At 39.5% G+C, this 16,226-nt stretch overlaps 1 protein-coding gene across 5 annotated transcripts in view; it reads left to right on the top strand.

Annotated features, from left to right (window-relative positions):
- The first annotated feature begins 380 nt into the window (after window positions 1-380).
- Window positions 381-16,226, top strand: part of nrxn2b (neurexin 2b) — a 634,570-nt gene continuing 618,724 nt past the window's right edge. For all 5 annotated transcript variants that reach the window (XM_072375804.1, XM_072375805.1, XM_072375806.1 and 2 more), the window contains exon 1: window positions 381-555. The gene's annotated coding sequence lies outside the window, so the exon portion shown is untranslated. The remainder of the gene's footprint in view (window positions 556-16,226) is intronic.

The following is a 16,226-nucleotide window of genomic DNA, read 5'->3' as shown; positions in this document are numbered from 1 at the left end:
TCACATGGGCAGCAACTCGGGCTGGGAAATACACTGAACAACAGCCATATCCTGCTCCACCCTCCCTTCTCCCACGCCAGCCTGAAGGAGCCTCCTCCAGCCGACTCGGGGAGGGCTCTGTGGGCGGCCTCCTCAGTGCGATGCCGCTGCCGCTGATGATGCCGCTGTGACTCCTATTTCAGAGGAGGCAGGTGGAGGTGCGTCAAGGGACACAGAAGTAACCACATGTAACAGGGTGACGAAAGCTTCACAATAAAAGTCCAAGACGTAGAAATGGTCGCATGAGTTTTAATTTGAAAAAAAAAAAATGGAATCTAAGGTTACATTTCCTGCCTTGCTGACGGCTTGATGGCAAGGATGCAGGTGGAGCGACTCGGGCAGGACCGTTCACATCTGTCTTGAAGGAGAGAAGGGGGGAAAGAAAATCTGGTCTTCTCTACGCTCTGGATAAAAACAAAAATACACATATTAGCGCGCACTACTTCCAGGCTATACCCAGGGATATTTACAAACCTCCCCTAGTCTGGAGAATAACGGGACTGCTGCAAATTACAAGTAAGGACCTTTTCTGTTTTGTTTTTTTTTCATGTGGTAAATGAAGGCTTAGGTTAGATTTTTTTCTCTTCTCTTTTCTTTCTTTTTACCTTTTCTGGCAGTTGGGATTTGTCCCTGTTTGCAAATACCCTCAAAATGATGACATGTGCTGTCAAGCAACAACACTATATACTCCAAATTGCTTGCTTTGTTCTACTATGAAGAAACCGGCAAATTGTGCGTAATGGGTCAATATTTGGGGGAGATTTGGGAGGCGAGTAGATCTGAGCCCTGCTGTTTGCTTTATGTGGCTCTTTGAGTTGACGTTGATTTGAGGGTAAATTGGTGCACATATATGTTTTGAGACCACGCGGGGTAGAGTTTAGGAATTTAAAAAAAAAAGATTAATAAATAAAGGGAATTAAATCCAGATCCCACTGTGATCCGTGACAGGGAAAGTCCGTTTCTGTTTCTGCCAGCGAGCTGTTGATGTGTTTACGCAATGTCCAGACGACTTGTGCGGGGTTATTTTCACAGGTTCGGACAATTAACCCAATAAATCGTTTTAATCCAAGAGATTTGGTGTAGAGGAGAATGTACACCCTCGTTGTAACCGGCGAAACACGCTGTAATCTGATTGTTGATTATTATGACTATATATGTATCAACATTTTAGTCACACAGCCTGCTGACTTGTGCACATAGCTCACTTCTTCACTCTAATACACTAAATGTAAGCAATCTGTCATTTAACTCTCCAAGGTGTCAATACATTATCCACTTGAGGCATTATAATTCATCTATCGACATCAATTTCGAAGTTGTGTTTGAAATGCTACATTGACATTTTTATGGCACGCCAGATTAGACCACCGCAGGGTATAGTTTCTTTAACAGCTGCATTATATTTAAGCGGAATGGCTGTGATCGGACTTTCTCTTGCGTATAGCAGTCTCAGAAGTGTTTCTGAAGTCTACAGTAAATGTGATCAGCTCGACGAGTTCTAAAGTCTCCCTCCCGAGTGCGTAGATATTTGAGACCCTATGTTGCGCCCAGTTTACAGTCAGTGAGTGCGACTGCTGCGCCACCGCGCCGCCAAACGCCCACTGGGGTGCGTAACGGTGTCCCTACACATAATCTCCTTAGCAGAAGGTAATTAACAGTTAGTAAAGATCGGGAAAATGCCTGCTTATGAGATATTAGCCTGGTTGTGGTCAGCTGTGACCAACCAGTAGTTTGGTTTGGCGGCGCAGAAACAGAGACGGATGGGAAGGACAGCACATGAGGAGAGTCTCTGTGAACGCCAGGGGGAGAGCAGTGTCGCCCTCCCGGTGCCGTTTTCACAACAAATATGAGCATGGACTCGTCGTTACACACAATGTTTTCACGTATAAAGCCTGTTAGAATTCATGCTAACTTTAGTGCGGGACTATCTGTGTCGAATATTAATGATCCTGCAAAATATCGGTCACAAATCAGTGTAATCTAAGTGTTCAGTCTGGTGAAGGAGGGGTGCTCGTGCTTTGATTGACTGACCTGAAATTCATCAAGATTACAGGGGAAACACAAGATGGTGTTGCTTTATGAACCACATTTTCTCTCAACGCATATGAAGCCCTGTTTAAGAGATCAGTGAAGGAAAAGTAACTCATTTCCTGATTACTTTCTAAGGTCAGAGATGTGCAGACATGTAAAGCCAGAGCGGAAGGCCTTTCTTATGTATGAAAGCAACACTTGTAACAGCAGGGTCAAAATGTTATTATCCGTCTTTTTCTATAGGTGACTTGACAACATTCAACAAAAGAATTGTACCACCAGCAGATATTCCTGGCACTTTTCTTTTAACTTGACAAAAAAAATCTCACACCATCAAACAGTCTTAGATACAGGATTTGAAAATATATAAACAGCTTCTCCTCTTCATATTAATACAAACTAAGCAGACGCTTTTGGTAGAAAATGGTCACATACAGTGCTGTAAGTACAGTCATTCCACTTTGTTCTCAGAGCTTTCAGTGCACTTAACAAAAGGTGCTCAGCATAACCTTTGGTTGTGGAAATAACTTATGATAATTGCAAATTCCATGACAATTTGAATAGATTATTATTTTGTAAGTAAAAAAAAATTATTTGAGGTCCTGTGCTTTTCTTCGTTTATTGCTCATCCGTTTGACTTGAGGTTTCCAACAACTTTCCTGAACTTTTCTGAGTACTTTCTGTAGCTTTTCGACTCAAATGCCATCATTCTGGGTCAACACACAATCAGTGCGCCATTTGTACATGTCTGAAAAATAACCTTTTCAAATGTATGATTTATTTTTAAGCGTTCAGTGGTGTGTATATGCAGAAATCTGTGGGCACAGTTTGTTAGGGTAATGGATTTGGACCTCATATGATCAAGGGGAGATATTCATTGTCATGCTGGTTGTATTCAGACAAAAAATAGCCCTCAAAGCAGCTTTTACATTGTACCCATCTATCCATTTTCAGGTCAGTATTTTGAGCAGCTGTCATTTCCCCCTGACAGAAAAACAGAGAACTGAGTTGCTGCCTCTTATCTCACCTCTATCAAAACATGGGTAGGCTACCCTCACCACCACCCCAGCTCTGCTGTGCCCCTCCAGTTTGCCTCCAAAGAGACTGAAAGAGCAAAATTGGAAGAGAAAGGAATCAGAATGGTAATCTCTCTGTAATCCCTTGCAAGGCAGCAAAGAGACCAATCTGCTCATTAACTCACTCACTTCTGCTGCTTGCTGCTTGGCCTTCATCCATCTTTCTGACCATTCGTCCACCATCCGCCCCCAGAATGGGAGAGGAGACGTTATAGAAGCTTAGGGGAGTTATAAAGTAAGCAGGCACTTTCACCTCCAACAAAAAAGAGGGGAGAATATGCAGTAACAAAAACAAAGATTTCCCACATTTTGCTGTCCATGTCATGCCCTTCATTCTTGCTCTAGGGGCCTGTCTGAAGAAGACATACCCAGCCTATTCTTTGCACCACCCAAAACCTTCAATCCTTAAAGATAAAGAAAAAGCAAAATAAGAAGAGCCCGTGATGTGAATTTAATCATTTTCTTACTATCGGAGTGATAGCATGAAATAATTTGTGCGAGAAAGAGAAGGAGAAGTAGTGGAGGGAACTATGGCCTATCGATCCTATCAAGTTTCTCTCTTCTTTCTTGTGTGGCCTCGCTGGAAGGATATTGGTGTCTAGATTGAGACTAATATTAGTCAGCCTGGGAGCATATTTATTATTGAATATGTCAGAGTTAGTACATCTCTTGTTCATGCAGAGGAAAGGCACAAAACTGTCATGTTATGGCACTAGCTGAGTTCAAAGCTCTGTGTGCTTTTTAACAACTTGCCTTTGGTCTTTCTAATTGAGAAGGAGTTGTGAGACTTGACAATTCTGGATCTGTGCCACATGTTCCACTGTATTCCACAAAGATTGAGTCATAAATTCATTCAGCAGAGCTTGCAAGTGTATTTGAAATTTGGGTGATTTTTTTTTATTCCCTCTAACGGTTGAAAGTAATGTAATCCCAACCTCCTTCTATCATATCTGAGTAACGCCAAAAACACAAGTAGTGCCACTGAATTAATGAATTTGTTCATTTTAGCCTCCAGTAGGAGCTTGATATGAAATATTTGCATTACCATATTGCTTGCTTTTAAAGAGGCTCAAGCAATATCCCTGGTACCGCAGCTCAGCTGGAATATCTGAAAGAAAAAAGCTTTATTGATAATGTACAATGAAAAAACAGACTGTACAAGTTCCTATCACTTTACTGGCCTCATCTCAAATGTCATGCCCCTCAGCTTCACCCAGTCTAGACCTGCAAAAACTCTTGGCGTGAGACTTTTTCAGGACCAATTAATGTGTCAGGTGTGGGACAACTTTAGCACCTGCCAGGGAGCTGGTTAACCCAAATTACTGCAGCACAAAGACAGCTGCTGCTTCTCAGGTTTAAAAATATCACAACTGTCTCCCCATTACGAGAGGCAGGTTCCAGGCTAAATGAGCTGATGTAACCTCACTGTTGATGATAATGTATCATGTTTACCTGGACTATCTTTTCTCACAGAGTCAGTAAGAAACAATGGTGGCCTTCTGTACTACAGATCCTGTTAGACCAATTGTTCTGGACCTTGTTTGGCTTTGTGTTGTTATATGACAGTTACACTGTCTCCATCTTTCAGTTTTACCCCTATGTTCACGTACAGTAAGCTGTATAGAATTCTATTTCAAAATGGTGCTGGTTACATAACAGGGATATGGGACACACACAACACTAAAACATATAGGTGTTTTATGTACTGATGTGAGGATGTCAGTGACTAATCCTTGTGATGTGGGATATCACTCATCTACACTATTTCTAGTTGTGCATAATCTAGCAATTTGCTTTTAAAACACTTGCTCATCTAAGTACACAATAGTATTTACTTCCATACACAAATGTTGGCATAACTATCAGTCACTTACTGACTACTTTGACTGAGCTTAAAATGCAAATAATTCAGTGAAAAGCCCTGTCCTTTTGTCTTAGGGAATGTGTCATTCATCTATTGTAAGGTCATTTAAGCTAATTATGTGACTGATTTCCCTCGACAACAATGCAGAGCAATTTGTAACAATGCAGAGTGGCAGCTGAGGAAATTTTAGCATTATCGATGATTTACCAATATAAATGTACTTTGTACCCCACAATGATTTGAATCTGAATCAAACATTCAGCCCAGAGAACCACCTCAGACACTGTACTAACAAAGTTTTCAACCTCCTTCAATGAATCTCAGCAGAGAAACTTGAAAAACTGCGAGTACTGCTCTTTGTCAAGTACCCCTGAGAGAATAGATCCTCTGCCATGGTTTATTCCTCTTCCAGAAATCCATTAAGCTGTTGCCGCCATGTCACACATGAATATTCTGTATCTTCAGAGAGCTATCCCTGCACCCAAATCATTTTGGGATATCCAAACTTGTGTCAGTCATGCCAAAAGATTCTTCACCTTGAGTTCTACTATGAATTGACTCTATTTTTCAGTCCTAGAATACACCTGCTCCTTACACTCTATACAGCTGCTGAAATTAGGTTTAGATTGTCCCCTACATGTGGGATAAATGAACTGAGCAACAGGGGGCACTCAGGGGCTGATAGGGGTCATGATATTGAGATACTGCCTGCTAAGACCACAGCCACACTCCTCTCCACAAGGCACTGCTATCGCCCACCAGGCAATGGGGAGAGATGATTTTTCCACGAGCCGCGATGGCCACTTAATTACAGACAGGGAAAAGCTTTGGCAAGGCACAATTAATCTTTTAAGCGAGGTGCTTCTGCTACTGCTGGGGCTTGCTTTTGGTTTGTGCGGTCACCATACCTTCATCGGGCTTTTCTTGCCACCGATTCGATGGCATTCTATTTGTAGACGAGACAGAATAGAGCAATAGCCACCATTTTTCCCCATAGAACTCTCAGCAGCCAAGGACATATGGGCTGAGCAGGCAGGGTCAAACAATTACCCGGCACTATTCTCTCATTTGTAATGAGCCTGGAATAGAGAGGCGTCATTGAGTGGTGACTGCTGACACCATTTTGAGATTCAAAGGAGAAACACAAAAATGAATTTGGCTCTCAAATTCTGACACTTATTGCTCTATTGTGTTTTTTGCTTTCAATAGTTTGCATTCAGACAACGGCCACATTTCTCTCTCATTTTCTTGAGCTGCTAATTTTTCGTGGCATATTAAATGCTTTTCTATGCCACAAAGTTAGTAGCATTCCCAGTGTTGGTGCAGATTTTTCACCTCAAATTTTCCTATCTATCAGAAGAAAATGAAGCCTGTGTCACCATCATGTCAATCTGCCACTTTGGCTGCCACTTTCCCTACTCAAAGGAGAAAAGCAGAGACGTGAGGACTAAACGTGTCAGGAAAGGAGGGGTAGGAGTAAGAATGAGCAGGGGAAAGAGCGAGGAAGAGCACAGTCACAGACCATCACTCCCTTTTTCCATCTGAGTCCAGCTGTTTGAGTCCAGCTGTTTCAATCCATCCATCTATCCAGATACAGTAGCTTTGGTGAGACATGCTGACTGGCTGCTCTGTTGCAGTGCAGACTTTTCTTTAACCACGTAGATTGTTGCTTTTGAGCTTCTTTGTGTGTACATTTTTTGATAATCTATGCTACTTTTCCAAAGTTTTTTCTTTTAATAATTAGATTTTAGAGAAATTGATTATTTCGTGTTAAAGTAATGTCAATAGCCAGTTAAAAACTCTATATATTACTCTATATATTACATATATAGAGTAATATATGTAATATAGTAATATTAGTAATATTATTATATTATAGATATTACAAAAATAATGTTTTTTGCATTTAAGGGCATTCCTTGAATTAGGCTTTAAAAATTAAATAAATTTATGCATTTTAGAATAAAACCATGCATTCATTAATGTAAAGTACCCTGTCTTATAGATATAAGTCTGTCATTTGAAGCAAACCACATCACTTAAAAATCAGTTGAAAATAAAACAAGTTATGATATTGTTAACAGTGAATAGACCCCCCGCCTCAATGCAGTGGATCTATTAAGAAACAGAGCTGTCTGTATCAACTGGGAGGTAATGAAGCAAACAAAATGCAATCTGATTAAAATTATAGATGTATTTTATTCTATTGAGTTGCAGAAATGAGGAAAACATGTCTGATAAATCCTCGTTCTTTGCTTTAAGTTTGGAAAGTAAAAACTTTCTGGACATCCATCAACTCTGACACAACTCCAAGGAAGACAGTCTTTTACGCTTAGAGAAGTTCCGAAATGAAATGACCCTATAGTATCTAAATGGCAATCCCAATAAGATCTTGTATAAACTCTCTAAATGCTAGGAATGCTACGTCACCTCTTCCTATGCTACCACCGTTCGTAAAGGACATGAACCCAATGCTATGCAACATTCAGAGGGAAGCTCAGTTAATTCAAACAGTTATACTAATCAAAATAAAAGTTATCATTTGTGAGCAACTACTTTCAATGTGACAGTATTATGTTTCACTTTCTATGGGTTTTGTCTCCTTTTCTATTTTAAAAATGATGGCAATAAATAAGTCAGAGTCAGACTAGGAGAGGGCCAAACTATTTTAGGTTATGGGGGGGGACCTAATCTCTCAAAATGTATAACCTATTGATCTATGCCCAAACTAACAACTGTTTTAATGCTTTTAATAAATATTGCATTGCTTACTTTAATACGATTGTGTTTACAATGTGGTATAGAGGAGGACAACTCTGTTTTTATGACAAGGAAATTTTGAAAATGTTTGCAAAGGAGCTGCAGTGTTAATAGGTTGGCCAGATGACATGGTGATTGTGGCTTTCATAGCTCAGAGGTAAAATCCTTAGTCACACTAAATAACTACATATTTTCAGCATCATCTGTAGTAACTTTTTTAAACAAAGTAACAACTGAGCGAAGAAGGCTCAAGCAACATAGAAAAGAAAAAGAAAAATAATAGTACAAAAAGTTAAGCTAACTATCACATTACTGCACAGCCTGAACATTTGAAAGGGGAATTACCAATTTAAGTTGTGAAAAATCTTCATTGAAGTAACATCACTGATTCTATGAGATGATGTCCATGAGATTCTTTTTAAATATAGTTTTGACTTTGTGTTTTTGTTTCTTGGTTTTTGTATGTTCTAGTTTTCCTTTCTGTCATCTGTTTACGAGTCACTGTTTAGTTACCTTGCATCCTGTCTTATTTTGAAGATATGGCTCTCATGTGTAGTCTGATCTGTTAACTTCCTACACCACACCTGGTTCTCTGCTGCTGGTTGTGTAAGTTAGTCAGTCCATTTGTCAGTCCAATGTGTGTGTAGTTTTCAGTGTAGTACTTTAATATTTCTGCCTTGGCCGTGCCTTTTGCTTATTTATAATAAAGTTACCATTTTCTTCACCTGCATGCTTGTCTTCAGCCTCCTATAAGCTATTCGTTTGGACACTTTCCCTCCTGTTGCTCCAGCCACAAATTATGCCAGGGTGTCCAATATGGAATTACAGAAGTGCTATGCAAATGGATTAATGTTTAAGTAAAAAGAGCATGCAAAAATACACAATAAAATAGGAATCGACATATATATGGAAATAATGTGACGGTTTTCACATTATTGTCCTCATTTCATTCTGCTTGGATATATACAGATATATTTGAAATAAACATTCATTTTTTTGCATGGAAATTATACAGTTTTGTTTTGGTAATTTGTGTATATCTTTTGATTGATCTGTTTTTCCCCTTACTTCCTGTTTTACTTTCAGTTGCTTTTGATTGTCCCATTTCCTTATTCATTTAGCTATTCATACAAAGAGATCAGGTGCCAGTATATACAGTAGTTTACACATGCAAGTCAGCATCTTAACTCTCCCACTTTGGGTGTATTTTCTGATTGTACAGAAGATCACTGGTTCAATTCCTGGCCATGGAATGCCTCAAGAAACCTCATTGTTGATATGAGCGAAGCTATGAAGCCATACGGGCTCAGATGTCAGCTGGATTAACAAGGTCCAACATCATATATAAATATTTATCCTTATTCATATGTCTTCATTATTTTATTTTATTATTTCACATATTCACTTTTCTGTGGCACTCTTCCATTCCATAGTCCAAAGCTATAGCCTCTCATATGATGGCCAAGGGATTAGATAAACCCAGATCTAATTACTTATTATTAGAATAGAGCCACTCTCCCCATCAATGGTGTTAATAGTGAGGGTTTAGCACTTGCAGGTTTCCAAGTCTCTTTGTCTCTCTCCAGTTCCCAAAAGGAGTGGTGCAGGGATCATCTGTGCATTCCCTTTTGTCCCAGTTACAGTGACACACCATTTGGCCCAGCATGTATTGTGATGTTAGCGCATAACTTTTTAAAATATTTTCATCAGTTTTGTATAATGGTGGATTCATTCAGTAACTTATAGCTGGGTTTTACAGTGAAATAAAATACCTGTCTCTTCATAGGAAATAGCTTCCAGTCAAACAGAGATTCAGAAATAGATACCAAGAGAGAAAACAAAATAGAAATGGAGATGAGGCAGAAAAAAGAAAAACAGAGACAGATCATATAACTCAGCGGACCTCTTAGGTTTCCCGAAACACAGATGCTGTGTTCAGAAGGCAGCCCCTCCAAATCCCTACCAAACTTCTTCTGAGTATTATTGATCAAAAGCTGACTCTCTTGCCAAGCCATATCCTCCAAGGATTCCACTTTCTGCAAGCCATGCTCTTTGCTCTAGTTACCCACTATTCCTTCACAAACCCTGCTGTGCCCTGAATCTCTAAGACTTAGTCACACCTGTGTGGCCCAAAGCAAGTCAGTTTAAAGAGAAAGTCTTTTGTTCTCTCTCCCAACATTAATGTATCTGTCTCATTCCTGGTTCCTTCTTTTTTGTGCTAGAGAAAAGAAACAAGAAGTACCCACATTTTTATAGTGTAGCTTAGGGAGCTTGGAAACATCTGCACAATGACCCCATCATCACTTTGTAAGTCATCAATGACAGGCAATATAAATGATCTCCTTTTTATTATATCCGAATGCATTATTAAGAATAAGAGAATGGGGACCCCTTGATGAAAAGGAGAGTGATAAGGTGACAATTTATGATATTGACAGTGAAACCCATAATGATCAGGACTTCAAGAATTTGTATGTCAGCTAAAAATGCCACACAGCACTTATGAATGGGCCTTTGCTCATTGCTCACACTACTGATACAGTGTCATATGAAAGGGATACAATTTTCTTGCTGCATACTTGTTTACAGAAGGATTATGTGAATAGTGCAGATTATACAAAGCTTTTACAACAACTGCAATAACTGTTTGTTTGTCAAATATGAAAACAAAGACCACTCAGATGTGGACAATCCAATTTAATTCAATTCAGTTTTATTTATATAGTGCCAAATTACAACAAATGTCATCTCAAGGCACTTAAATAATAAAGTCCAGTTCAAGCAAATTGGAGTTTAGTTCATTGTAATCAATGGAAAATTCTGGCTGCAACATTTTGGATCAGCCAAAGGATTTTCAGAGAATCTTGTGGGCCAATGATAAAGAACTACAGTAGTCCAGTCTTGAAGTAACACATTCATGGACTAGTTTTTCTGCATCACTCTGAGACAGGATGTTCCTGATTTTGGCAATATTACGAAGGTGAAAGAAGGCAGCCCTAGAAACCTGTTTTATATGTGAGTCAAAGGACAGATTCTAGTCAAAAATAACTCCAAGGTTCCTCACTGGAAAATACCATCTAGAGTAATTATGTAGCTAAGCTGTTTCTTCCTGAAGCACTCAGGTCAGTGCAGACAAAATCTATACTCATAAGTGAATAGAAAAAAAGCAAATCATCCTATTGTAAACAATCTAGAAAAACCTTTCTACTTTACTTGCCATTTTGCTGCTTCTGTAGATGCAGAACTAACACTAAAATGATTGAATGTATAGGATATAGGACACAGTTTTATTAATAATATTCATTTATCTTTGTTCAGATCCCCTTTACCCACTACCTATAGTCAAATTCAGTCTTCCCTTGTTATTGTTATTGAAAGCTTGTGGCACATTCCACAGGGTGTTGCCACCTCCTTCCTCTCCACTTTAGTAGTACAGATGAACCAGAAATTTTCGGTACAAGATGAATTGTGGAATAGGTCACGAGAAGTCAATGACCATCAAGGAAGGCCATGCTTTGTGCACATAGTCCATTGGTACATTTTAGCACTACATATTTTATAGACAGCTTCGAGCGCTGCCACTGTGTTCAGGGTGTCTGTCAATTCAGCACCATGGAGAGCTTTCAGGGCATGTGCATTGTCTCATCTACAAGGTTAGTCAGCTAACCTTGGGCTCAGGAATGACTTTCTAGCATAGTACAGATGTCTGAATTTTAACTGTTGTATATAACCCTGGATACATATGCTGTACAACATAGCACACTTGCTTTATACTATAGAAGGACAAGTGCAGGATTAAAACATTTCTGTTTAAAGGCCAAGTCAATAGTACAGACATTTAAGACAAGTTGTGCTCTCTTGCACTGAATAATAATTTCTAACAAATAGAAGTTGTTTGAGCATAGATATCAGTCATGGATTACATTTAGACTATTAATTGTGCTACAAAACTCCTAACATCGATTTGTCCAGTGTAAACTGTTGCACTCATATTTCATCACTGCAGCTTTTGAGAACATGACACCAACTTTTTAAATAGAAATCTCCTTAGAGAATCAATACACAGTGCTGTATTAATGGAAGGTAAAGTATGTCTACTGTGTACTAATAATGATGTGCTCCCGAGGTTTTTGATTTATACATGTCCACCATCTGTACCTAACTACAAGGAGTGCATAGCGGATGCAATACAATCTGTTTTCATTTAATTTACACAATATATTTAGTTGCACAGTAAATAAAGCCAGAAAAATGATCTGGTGTCTGGTACTTATATGAAGTGACAGTAGTTTTCTAGTCTTATATTGTGTTCTTTACATGACATAACACCAAAAAACATATCTGTGCTTGTAAGCTTCGCCAGTCAGCGTTTAAAATCACACAACATATCATAAACACCCCATAAAAGGTGTTATGCAGCTTTTGATTTGTGGAATTTGAAATTTTGAATTGCACTGTTTATGCAAATACTGTATGTCAGCAACCAGAGACAGGCAATTGTGTCAATAAACTAAAGTGAGCACGAGTTATGTAGTTCCTGATATTATTGATTCAATTTCTGTTATGGTTTTTACAGCTTATCAAATGACCTGTCCCTTCCATACAACATGAATATTCAGTTAGATTTTTTTTTAATAATCCGTAGCTGTAGATAACACAATCACATAGGCACTATATAGATGGACAGTCATGCAGTGGCTATCTCTATTCGTGGAAACAAATCTGGTGCACAGCAGAAAGCCAAGCTGTTGCTGTTGATTTTTTTTTTTTACCTTAAAAAATATCATTCCTTTTGCTGCTCTAAATCCATTATACTTTTTTCACTCAAAACCAGTCGCTTGTGTCAGCAGGAGTTAGAGGGTTTCAAGATCTCGAATAGCTCCAGTTCCCAGACTGCTGCTGCTCTGCTAGTTTTTTTTTAAAACGCATGGGAGACGTTTTTTCAGCACCTTGCACCACAAACTTGGTAGCACAGCTCCCACAGTTTGTGTGTATGAATGCAAATGTGTTTAGGAGAAATTGTTCATACTCTGAGTATGTTGTCCATAGAGCTCCCTGGAAATCTCACAACAGAGGGACTGCTGCGCTTGCTATTTATGATAGATTAGAGGTGTGTATGAGGGTATGTGTGTTATCCAACTTATCTCTATCTCTGAGTCTGAATCTTTATTTACCTTGTTTTTGTTTGTTTTTCCAACAGAGCTTCTAGTTTTATTAATTTATGTTGAAGAAATTAATGACAGGTCTCAAGGTGAACAACCATGAAATGACCTAGTCAGTGTGTGTGTCTGTTATTGGGCTAGTGGTGGCCTAAGTTGGTATTTTTTGTTTTAATTATTGTTTCACGTGAAGCTAGTGGGGAGGACTTACAGCCCTCATAGGATAAGACTATGATTACGTCTGATTTACAGACCATAGACATCTTAGTCATAACTGTGTAGGGCGTCCTCCTCTCCCTCTTCTCCTTCACACCACATTTCTCTTTTCTTATGCCAGTTTTGCAAAGCATCCAGCACTGCTATATCTATTTGTTTATGTATTTTAATCAAGCCAGATTGGATTCATGTATAATCTAAGCTTGCGGTAAGAACTGCTGACAGAAACCTTTTGATGTTTGGGCTGTCGGTTTTGTGTCGGGTCATGGTGTACATGTACAGTAGTGGTGAGTTCACAGAGTCCAAAAAAGCCCAAGCTACTTAGTGCACATAAGATAGCTAAAGAATATCTATGTAAGCTCTTTTTGAAGCCCATACATTTTGTCCAATGGCATGTGCAACGTAAGAACTTTTTCAGGAGAAGAAATACTGTAGTGATTTATGGAGCATCATGCAACAGCATTTTTTGCTCAGTGTGCACGGTTAGCTCATTGGTATATGTGTAATATATGTGTAAATGTGTAATACATCTGAGTAGAATTGATTATATAAAATTTTAAAATATTTGTTTAAGTTTTCATAATGCAGATTTGAATAAGATTTGCACAATGGCACAGTATGCAACGTCCATTTTGGAGTGTTTGCATCCTTTAGAATGCACATGCAAATTCAAGTCAGTATATTTAAATACATTTTATGCAAACATAAGCCCCACTAATATCCCCAGGTACCACTTGTGACCATGGGAAGGGAAAGGTTAGCAGATGCTGATGAAGCCACTGATGCCTTTACCATCCCTACAGATGGTCCTGATAATTCCATGACATAGCACAGAGGCAGCTGCTAAGTGTGACACCCACAAAAAGAGAGCAAGTGAGGTGAAAAGTTGTGATTTACGCAAAGAGATGGACCATTTAAAGTAGTGTTTTGTTTTGGCGATGTGCAATCTGTCGTTTTAGACCTTGTTTTTCTTAACACCACAATTCATGTACAGTAATCTATAGTTTAGCGATTGCTTATTATGCTTTAGACATTTTGTATTGTTGATGTGGGAAGGAAAAAACAACTTAAGCATTACAGATTTTTTGTGAGGCAAAACGTTGAAGCTAAAAAAGTAAACATTGTCACAAAGGGGATATATATTTCTCATAAACCCAAGTTTTTGTATATTTTGTGAGTTTTGCCCTATGGTATCAAAATGCTGTGTAGCACATCCTTGCATACTAAGTCTTAAGTGCATATCCTCATGAATAAGTATTCACCTCTTATTGTACTGCTGCAACCATCCTGCACCAAAAAGATACCACTAAAGTAAAGCTACGGACAAGCCACAGAAAAAAAAAAGTGCAGTCAGTCAGGAGCACAGGCTTGGTTAGGCTTTTGGTTGGTTGGTTGGGCTCAGATGTAAAACCAGAGGGAATGAGAGACAAGTTGAGAAATTGGAAAAATTAGGTGAAAGAAAGGTGACAACAATAAAAAAGAAATGAGGGAACAATAGGGCAGGTAATTTAGATGACTTTTGGAGGTGGAAGAAGAGGGGGAGAGCTGGTTTGGCAATGAGAGGACAAAAGGGAGGGAAAAATACACATCATTGCAACACACAGTAAAGGCCGAAGAAGATACTTAGAGAGACAGAGGAGATTAGGTTTGCTGAAGTTGCAGAGTGCAACCAACAGTCTGACACTGACTAACACTGTATGACTGTTAGTTGTTTTCCCCTTGTCCATCCTCTGCAGCTTTCATTAATTTACTGAGGCTTTAGGAATGACCAATGCACTTGTTTATGGAGGTATCAAAAGAATTGGTTGAAAAGTTCACAACAAGAATTTGGGGAAACTGTTTATGGTTTCCGTAAAAACAATCCCTCCATCCATCCATTGTCTTCTGCTTATCCAAGGTCAGGTCATGGAGGCAACAGGTTCAGGAGGAAAACCCAGACAACCCTCTCACCAATGACACTCGCCAGCTCCTGCTAGGGAATCCAAAGGCATTCCCAAGCCAGAAAAGATATATAATCCCTCCAGTGAGTTCTGAGTCTGCCTCTGGGCCTCCTCCCAGTTGGACATGCCCAAAAAACCTCCAAAGGGAGGTGACCAGGATGCATCCTAACAAGATGGCATAACCACCTCAACTGACTCATTTCAATGTGGAGGAGCAACAGATCTACACCTTTGGAGTTCCCTCCTGATGGCCAGATTTAGCTCCTCACCCTATCTCTAAGGCTGAACTCAGCCACCCTCTGTAAGAAACCTATTTCAGCTGCTTGTGTTCTCAACCTTATTCTTTCAGTCACTTGCCAGAACCTCTGACCTTAAGTGAGGGTTGGAACAAAGATGGACTAGTAAATTGAAAGCTTCCTCTTTACCACGAGTGACTGGAGGAGTGCCCTCATTATCACTGAGCCCCAATCCGTCAGTCCATCTCGCACTCTTGCCATTACTCATGATTCCAAGAAACTTAAACTCCTCCGCTTGAGGCAGGGACTCATCCCTGACCCATAGAGAACATCCCATCTTTTTCCAGTTGAAAACCATGGCCTTGTACTTGGAAGAGTAGACTTTCATTCCAGTCACTTCACACCATGAACCTCTCCAGTGTACGTTGAAGGTCTTGGCTTAAGGAAGCTAAAAGAACCATTCATAAATGGAAGAGATTTGACCCTGAGGTTCCCAAACCAGATGCCCTCCTCTCCCGACCACGTCTCAAAATCCTGTCCATGAAAGTCGCAAGCAGGATCAGTGACAAGGTGCAGCCCTAGAAGAGTCCAAGATGCATTGTAAACAAGTTCAACCAAGTGCCAAGAATGTGCACACAGTTCTTGCTTTGGTTATACAGGTTATACAAGACCTAAAAGCTCACAAAATGACTCCAGTATGCAATATTGCTGAATCCAAGGTTCACAATCAGTCACCGCCTCCTCTACAACACCCTGAAGTAAACTTTCCTGGGAAGGCTGAGAAGTGTGATCCTTCTGTACACTCTACCCCTTTTTTAATAATGGGAACCACCACTCCGGTCTCCCACTCCACAGGCATTGTCCCAGACATCCATGCAACATCAAAGAGGAGTGTCAGCCACAAC

The sequence above is a fragment of the Leuresthes tenuis genome, unplaced genomic scaffold (assembly GCF_036924035.1).
Source record: "Leuresthes tenuis unplaced genomic scaffold, fLeuTen1.0.hap1 SCAF_22, whole genome shotgun sequence".
Lineage (NCBI taxonomy): Eukaryota > Metazoa > Chordata > Actinopteri > Atheriniformes > Atherinopsidae > Leuresthes > Leuresthes tenuis.
Note: the sequence above shows the minus strand (reverse complement) of the source record. Positions and strands in the feature narration are given on the sequence as shown.